We start from the raw sequence: 9,152 nt of genomic DNA, 5'->3' as shown, positions 1-9,152 counted from the left end.
ATTCAAGTCTAGCTTGCAATAGCAGGAGCAGTTAAAATGTGAAACAACGCGACCATACTGAAATTGTAGGAAATTAAGATCATTTTGAATTCTAGATAAATATTATGCATCCTATTTTCAATCTACGTACAAATAGTATGGTAATTAAGTTTGCTAATATATTTCTTGAAGTTCCTGCTCTAAAGTATTAGATAAGCGCGCGCTCGCACACACAGCATGCTACCATGATGTGGATAATCTAAATGTTTGTGTTTACTCGGAAGAAATAACATACAAAACCAATTGCAAGGGACCCGAAGTTTTTGTGAACCTGGGGATTAGATGAATGTCTGAAAGACTTGTCCGACAACCTGTAGACATCTACAGAATCTGAACCCTAATATATCAGCGCAGCAGGAGCTAACTAATTAAATCAAAGAGTCTAATATGGGAGAAAGCAGAACTAAAACTGTTGCGTTCAAAATATTGTATCCTAAAAACTGCAAACAATGAATCAATTTCGAACACTGAGACTGTTCTGAACTAACTATCATCTAAACCATTGGTAAATGTACAGTGAGCGTAGCTAAAACAAATGAAGATGTTTAGCAAATCGAACTTTTTATGGTTATTATGTCACACATGGGTTTGAATTGGAAAGCACATTCAGCTTGCAAGTGGTAGGCCAAGTAATTATAGGTGTAGGGAATGAATACGCACATTAGAATTTGAAAGATAAGGTAATACGTCCACTCACCATCTTACAAATTTGATTCCCAACTTACTTCGTTAGGCAGTAGGCACTCGGCAGTTTGTTTTGGCGAGATGTTGGAAGCCTCCATCTGTCACCGACATCTTTGTCTGAATCGCCTGATTTCTGGAGCCATCACCTCTATGTCTTATAGAAATTCTGATTGTAATTGGGAGGGACGCATGCAGATACCCATGACTTGCAAAAAGGATATACGCTGGCAATTGGATCTATATATGCGTCTTCTGCGGATGGTCCGCAATAGAAGCTCGAGACGTGAGACAGCTGCTCCTGCTCGTCCGCGGGCCACTCCAGAATTCCAGAGAGATGGTTATACATGAATCTGCATAGAAAAAATATTCAGTTTGGAAGATTAGAGATTTGATGGAGATTAAGTACGTGTTGGAGAAGGAAAGCTAGCATAATGAGATCTCTTTCCTTTTTTCCTATATAATTTTAGAGAGAAAAGATTGCATAAAGGGACAGATCGATCTAATTGGCTGCCAATTGACGCAGGAGAGTGGGGAATACATAAGAAGAAAAGACTGATTTACAGCGCTCGCTATGGAGGTTCAGGGATGCAGCTTGGTGATGAAGCTGGTCGCAGCGTCTCCACCTCCGGGTCGGCCATGTGGCGAGCAACCCCGACGTAGGCAGGCTGGCACTACGCTCGCGATGCAGGGGAGAAGACGGGAACTCCGTCGGCGCTGACGCCAACCGCATCGCTGCCGCTCGCAGCATGGCCGAGGACACGAAGACGCGGCCCGCATCGGCGGGCGCAGAGGAGAGGGAGGAGGGCGCCGTTGACTCCGGTGTGGTTCGCTGTGTTCACGCTGTGATGACACCGTCAGCACGGGGGACCAGGGATGAGAGCTCAGATCCAATCGCCCGTGAAGATGCCGTGCGATTTCGTTTAGAATAATAATCATGGGTGGTTTTTATTTGGGAACTAATCGTGGGTAGTTTTTTTTGAAGCTTAATCGTGGGTAGCTATGAGGGGTGTTTAGCGGCAAGGGAGTAAATAAAAATAAATTGACTCTATTTTTTTGGTGGGAACACAAAATATTGGCGCAAACGAAATTAGGTGTTGGGAAAGTAATTCTTTTTGGAGGGAATGTTTAGAATAATGAAATAATTGGAAAGATAATATTTCGAAGCAATATGAGATATATATGCTGCTAAAAATATTGTTAATAAAATATGTTTGTAAAAAGTTATTTCTTGATGAAAACCACCAAAACCGAGAATCATTGAGGGGCGATCCGGTGCCCTCCTCTCTAACGTTCTCGCCGTCTATATTTGTATTTTTCTTATTTAGACATTGTTTCCCCGTTATTTAGTATACATGTATGGTAAGTATAAGTAGTTCAACATGACCAATTCATGGCATCAGATGTTTAGAGGATACGATATTTTACATTGTTGTTTGTCACTGAGTGTTTTGAAATCCCGACAAATCTTCTCACGACCGTCATCTTCCCTCCAAACTAGATACGGAGATTCCGGACAAAATTGTCTCACGCTCGTCATCTTCCTTGAGTCCAGTGGTAGGCGGCATGTGGGAAGCTCGCATCCATTGCCGATGGAGAGGCTCGAGCTCACGGGCGAAAGTCGGAAGAGGGGCGAACTGCTTGGTCAGCACCGAGGATGGAGGAAGCGGGCGACAGGAGCCATGGCCGACCAGGAGCGGCGTGCAAGGTCAGAGGGGCGGCAGAATTGCTTGGTCAGCACCGAGGATGGAGGAAGAGAGCGACGGGAGCCATGGCTGACCAGGAGCGGCGTTCAAGGTCAGAGGGGCGGCTCGCCAGACGGGGGTTACCACAAGGGTAAGGATAGTGCTAGCTGCAACCAGGCAGGGGTGGCCGTCGTGCGGAAGTAGGGGTCGCGACCGGTGCTAGCGCGTTGTCGCCCGACAACCCGGCTATAGATACAACCAGGTTTGCATTACAATTTCAGAAATCATTTCAGAAAGCAACAAAAACTTGGCCAGTTTTAAACTACATCCCATAGAAACCTCATCTGACCCTTACTTCAAAACTACTAGGTTATACTTTTGGCTTGAAACACAAGTACAGATGGGATGGGTTGATGAGACGGTCAATATATGCCCGCCTCAATCTCACATTTTGATCTTGAGATGGGGTGATCTCAACATCTTTCATCTTACCGGCCAGTCCGTGGAGTGTTCCTCCACGTCAGGGTAGGTCCAACATAATCATGTCATTTTTGCTTTGACAAAAACCATAGAGATTCAACTGTGTAAATTAACAACCAAACCAATTTCGTTTTGAGATCTTTTGTATTAGAAATGTGTTGTTACATCCTCGATGAACAATTGTGTATCTTTGTTTACTCCCTAGTTGCCATTACAAAATTCAAACTTGGGATATATGTTAAATAATTGTGCCCTTGCCGGTCAGATCCGTCCTGCACCAGAACACGCAAGAGGGGACGAAGGAGCCCTGCCACCATCACGCCCTCTGGCGGTGACAGAGCAGGGGAGGAGTGGGAGGCAGGGCGCTCGGAGGCGTCTACGGATCACTCCCGTCGCCGTCCGCAGCTCGCGCCACCTGGTGCTTGGGACCATGGATCTAGGTGAGATCACCACTGCCACCATGACCCAGAACATCCCACCACCGAAGGTCACCCGCCTCCTGACGTAGCTACTAGAAAGCCAAATCGCGCAGCCACGACCCTCCGCATTGTGACGCCCTTGCCCGTCAGATCTATCCCGCATCGGATCCATGAGCGAGGGGGCGAAGGAGACCTGCAGTGGCCGCTAGGCAGACTTCACCCAGTCATGCCCTCTGGCGGCAGCAGGGGAGGGGAGGAGGGGGAGGCGGGGTGCTGGGAGGCAGCTAGGGATTCGTCCCATCACGTGCGTGGGCGACTCTGTAGGGAGTGATCTCAACATCTTTCATCTTAGGAAAATGTCCATTTTAAATCTTGAACTTGTAGGGATTCGACAAAACGAACCCCCACGTCGAAATCCCTGTCGATTGCACCCTGAACTATGCAATCCCGGTCTAAATCGGACCCTAATAGATGTCAACCGGGATTCGCCTGACTAGTAGGCTAGAAAGCGGCAGTCTTGACCACAGCGCGCTGAGCCGACCCATTTTTTTATGTTACACCGCTAAAAATTTAACTAATGCGTGAAACTTTTTTTATACAATCCGTGAAAAAATATCTAATGGGTTATTTTTTTCTTCTTATATAATCAGTGAAAAAATATCTAATGCATGAAACTTTTTTCAACTTGTTTTTTAAATTTCTGAACCTTTTAAAAAATCTGGTGGACATTTTAGAATTCATGATTTTTTTCCGAAATCCGTGATTTTTTTTCAAAATCATTGAACTTTTTTCAAAATCCATGTTTTTTTTCAAAATTCTTAAACTTTTTTTCTAAATTGAAGAACCTTTTCCAAACCTGTGAACTGTTATTCAAAATTTATGACTCTTTTTAAAATCGATGTTTTTTAAAAAAAATATGAACTTACAGTCCCCACGCTGGGCCAGTCCATTTTTCTATTACACTGCTAAAAGATATCTAATGCAGGAATTTTTTTCCTTTTTTATATAAGCCGTGAAAAGATTATTTAATTCATGTTTTTTCTTTTTATATAAAACGTAAAAGTTATCTAATGCGTGAAACTATCTTAAATATGTTTTCTCAATTTGTGAACTTTTTTACAAAGCTCGTGCAATCTTTAGAATCTCTGAAAAAAATTCAAATCCACAAACTTTTTTCTAAATAGACGAAATTTTTCCAAACCTGTGAACTTTTTTTGAATGTTGATGAGATTTTTTGAAAATCGATGATTTTTACATTTATGAACTTTAAGCCGCAGTGTTCACCACGGTGGCGTGATTTTTTTGCCAAATTCATGATCTTTTTTTATTTCCATGAACTATTTCGAATTTTTAGAGTTTTTTCCATTTCCGTGAACTAAACAAGGGTCAAATAGTACTAATTTTGTTGTAGTGCACAACTAAGTAAAGTTAAAGTAGTGGTTAATGGCCACAATTGTCAACGTACAACACTGCAGTTCGATTCTTGGTACTCGCATATTAATTGATGATCATTTTTTTTCTTTTCCATTCTTCTGTTGGTTGATGGGCTTCACAGACTGCACAAAGGCGACAGCCAGCTGGGCCAGACTGGGCTCGCCCAGTTTTTTTCGGCGCGCTACCAATCCTGGGCACGATACACAATCCCTGTGTTCCAAACGACCCTAGGTTTGTTTTAGACCAGGATTGCATAGTTTAGGGTACAATTGACGGGGACTTCGATGTTGGGGTTCATTTCACCTCAGGGTTTAAAATACACTTTTTCCTTCATCTTTCCGGACAGTTCATGGAGGGGTCCTCTGCGTCAGAGTAGGTCCAACATAATCATGTCGCTTTAAAAAAATCGTAGAGATTCATCCATGTAAATTATCAACCAAACCAATTTAGTTTTGAGATTTACCGAGGCCCCGGGCCCGCAGGTCAGTGGCTGTGGCTATAGAAGTCGTCGCACAGATTCCTCTCCATATCTGGATCTGGTAGTTTTCACACCAGGGCCTCTCTATTTTTGACTTCTATCTGACAAGTCCTTGTTTTTGGCAGAAAACACAGTAGTTTTAAAATGGCGACAACTTGCCCATTTCAAATCCAAATGTTAACAAATTAAATATATATTCCTATGAAGAAAGTGTGTTCTATCCATTTATAAACTTTTCCACTTTTTTGGTTAATTAAAATTGGTGCGATTAAAATATATCTTAATTACTCCTTTAAGCTTGCAAAAATCATAACTTAATATCCATAAATTCGAATAATATATTTTCCACTGTTTTACTTGTAACTGCAACGTCACACCATGTTGCAATATCTTTCCGAATATTATTTGTTATTCTGTTGAAACACGTAGTCTCTATTACAACAAAATAACTGCCTCACGCAACGGAATTTGTTTGTCGCAATATCACTACCATATTGCAACGTCGATGCGGTTTGTTGCAATAGGTAGCCTCTTTTTTGCAACAATATCTGTAACTAATGCAACTACACATCGATATTGCAATATCTTTCTGAATATTGCCACAAATAGTTATTCTGTTGAAATACCTAGTCTCTATTACAACAAAATGACTATCCTCGCGCAACGAAATTTGTTTGTCGCAATACCGCTAACATATTGCAACACCGACACGGTTCGTTGCAATATGAGGCCTCTATTGCAACAAAGTTAGTATTTATCGTGACCAACCTAAGTTATGGCAGTATGTGCAGCCTATTACCACAACCGGGGAATTTGTGGTAATATTGCATTTTATTGCAACAAAATGTAGTTGTAGCAATAAATTTTGTTGCAATAGACCGGAATCGATATATAAATTTTGTTGCAACATTTTTCCACTTTTCAAATGCCAAAAATGAGATTTTATGTGAAGAACATATATTTTTGCAAAATGGCATAGTCTGTTCAAATGAACTCATATATTGCACAAGGGTGCATAATGAAATGGCAAACCATGTTGTCAAAGACAATTTTCATTCTATGGCAAACAATGTTATGGCCACATTCGTGGAATAGTTTGTTCAAATAATCTCATATTTTTGCACCAGTGTAACGCCCTCGATGCGGCTATATCTCCCACGTGTCGAAGCACGACTTAGAGGCATAACCGCATTGAAAGCAATGTCGCAAGTGAGGTTATCTTCACACAACCCATGTAATACATAAGGGAAAGAGATACATAGTTGGCTTACAATCGACACTTCACACAATACATGAATAAAGCATTACATCATCCAGATACAATCAAGGTCCGACTATAGAACCCAAAATAAAAGAAGACTACCCCAAATGCTACACAGATCCCCGATCGTCGCAACTGGGCTCCACTACTAATCAACTGGAAACGGAACAACATAACGAACACGAACTTCAACTAGCTCCTCCTTGAGCTCGGTTGCGTCACCTGTACGGTATCATCAGCACCTGCAAGCTGGTTTTGGAAGTATCTGTGAGTCACGGGGACTCAGCAATCTCACACCCTCGCGATCAAGACTATTTAAGCTTATGGGTAGGTAAAAGGTATGTGAGGTGGAGCTGAAGCAAGAACTAGCATATATGGTGGCTAAATACGCAAATGAGAGCGAGAAGTGAAGGTAAATCACGTTCGAGAATCTATGATCAAGAAGTGATCCTAGACTACTTACGTTCAAGCATAACTCCAACACCGTGTTCACTTCCCGGACCCCGCCGAGAAGAGACCATCACGGCTACACACGCGGTTGATGCATTTTAATTAAGTTAAGTGTCAAGTTCTCTACAACCGGACATTAACAAATTCCCATCTGCCCATAACCGTGGGCATGACTTTCGAAAGTTCAAAACCCTGCAGGGGTGTCCCAACTTAGCCCATCACAAGCTCTCACAGTCAACGAAGGATATTCCTTCTCCCAGGACGACCCGATCAGACTCGGAATCCCGGTGACAAGACATCTCGACAATGGTAAAACTAAACCAGCAAGACCGCCCGATGCGCCGACAACCTGATAGGAGCTGCACATATCTCGTTCTCAGGGCAACACCGGATGAACACTACGTACAGCTAAAACCAGCCCTCAAGTTTCCTCGAGGTGGCGCCACAAGTGGCTCTGTTTCGGACCAACACCTAGAGAAGCACTGGCCCGGGGGGGGGGGGGGGTTAAAATAAAGATGACCCTTGAGTCTGCAGAACCCAACAGAAGGTGATAGGTTGTTAGTGCAAATGGTAAAACCAAGGTTGGGCCTTGCTGGAGGAGTTTTATTTAAAGCGAATTGTCAAGGGGTTCCCATTATAACCCAACCGCGTAAGGAACGCAAAATCAAAGAACATAACACCAGTATGACGGAAACTAGGGCGGCAAGAGTGAAACAAAACACCAGGCATAAGGCCAAGCCATCCACCCTTTACCAAGTGTATAGATGCATTAATTAAATAAGAGATATTGTGATATCCCAACAAAATATCCATGTTCCAACAAGTAACAAACTCCAATCTTCACCTGCAACTAGCAACGCTATAAGAGGGGCTGAGCAAAGCGGTAACATAGCCAAACAACGGTTTGCTAGGACAAGGTGGGTTAGAGGTTTGACATGGCAATATGGGAGGCATGATATAGCAAGTGGTAGGTATCGCGGCATAGGCGTAGCAATAGAGCGAGCAACTAGCAAGCAAAGATAAAAGTGATTTCGAGGGTATGGTCATCTTGCCTGAGATCCCGCAAGGAAGAAGAACGAGTCCATGAAGAAGACAAATAGACGTAGATGAATGGATCCTCACAACTCCGAAAATAAACCGAAGCTAACGCGAGAAGTAACCCGGAAAGAAGCAAACAACATAGTAAACAACCATCACATAATCATGGCATGGTGCACAACCAAGTATGATGCATGTCCGGTTTAAAGATACATGGCATGGCAAAGTGCACAAGCAATCCTACAAATTAAGTGGAGCTCAATATGTAATGAGTTGCATATTGACGGAACACCACATGACTTATTTAGTTCTCTCTTGTTTAGATACCCAACAAAATTAAAATTTTGTTAACCATGGCAAGGGGTGAAGCATAAGTAAACTAACTATCTAGTCAAGTTTAAATGAGACCGGAAATACCATACAACAATTTCGGAAACTCCTCATGTGCATATTTTAAGGTTTGGTACTGTTCTACCCTAAAGACAATTTTAGAGTTGTTAAACATGCAAAGTAAAGTCACCATGTTAAACTAGGCATTTTTCCACCCCATTTACATATAAAGTTTGTTACAAACCGAGTTACGGTTAAATAGTTATGAATTAAATCATTTTAGCATGTTATTTAAGCAAATTTAAACAAACAGCATTTTAAACATCTCAAACATGCATGAAAGTGGCATATTATGAAACTAGACAAAATGCTAAGCACTTTACACATTAAGTTTGTTTAATTCCGATGCACGGTTGTGAAGTTATTATATGCATGAAGTGCAAGGGTTTTTCTGCATATCTGTAAATCCCTGGTTAAATAGCAAATTCGCAGAACCAAAAAAAACATCAACTGGGACGAATCTTGCTGGCCCGATTGCAAGGGAAAAAAAGGAGGGCGCTCGGGGGTGGCCTCACCATGGGCCTTGGCCTGATACCGTGGAGAAGGCGGCCTGGCAGGGCACGGGCGACTGGGCCTTGGCGCATTCGCTGGCGGGCTTGGGGGAAACTGGGCCGGATCGAGGCAAGTGGCAGGCCGTCGCAGCGCTCGGGTCAACGCAGGCGAGCGGAGGCGCTGGCTGTGTGCGTTCTTCTCCTGCTCGATGCAGGATGCAGGGGAGGTCAGCGACGGTGCAAAAGACGGCGGCGGGTTGGCGCGGAACCCCGGGACGGCGCGTCGGCGGATCCGGGCATGGGGAA

General features: G+C 43.1%; 1 long non-coding RNA gene across 1 annotated transcript; it reads right to left on the bottom strand.

Annotated features, from left to right (window-relative positions):
* Positions 1–583: 583 nt before the first annotated feature.
* On the bottom strand, positions 584–1,639 carry LOC123043297 (uncharacterized). The gene is made up of 2 exons (XR_006419128.1): positions 1,285–1,639; positions 584–1,073 (listed from the first exon to the last, which is right to left on the bottom strand). It is a non-coding gene; the product is annotated as an uncharacterized lncRNA (long non-coding RNA).
* Positions 1,640–9,152: the final 7,513 nt, after the last annotated feature.

The sequence above is a fragment of the Triticum aestivum genome, chromosome 1A (genome assembly GCF_018294505.1).
Source record: "Triticum aestivum cultivar Chinese Spring chromosome 1A, IWGSC CS RefSeq v2.1, whole genome shotgun sequence".
NCBI lineage: Eukaryota > Viridiplantae > Streptophyta > Magnoliopsida > Poales > Poaceae > Triticum > Triticum aestivum.
Note: the sequence above shows the minus strand (reverse complement) of the source record. Positions and strands in the feature narration are given on the sequence as shown.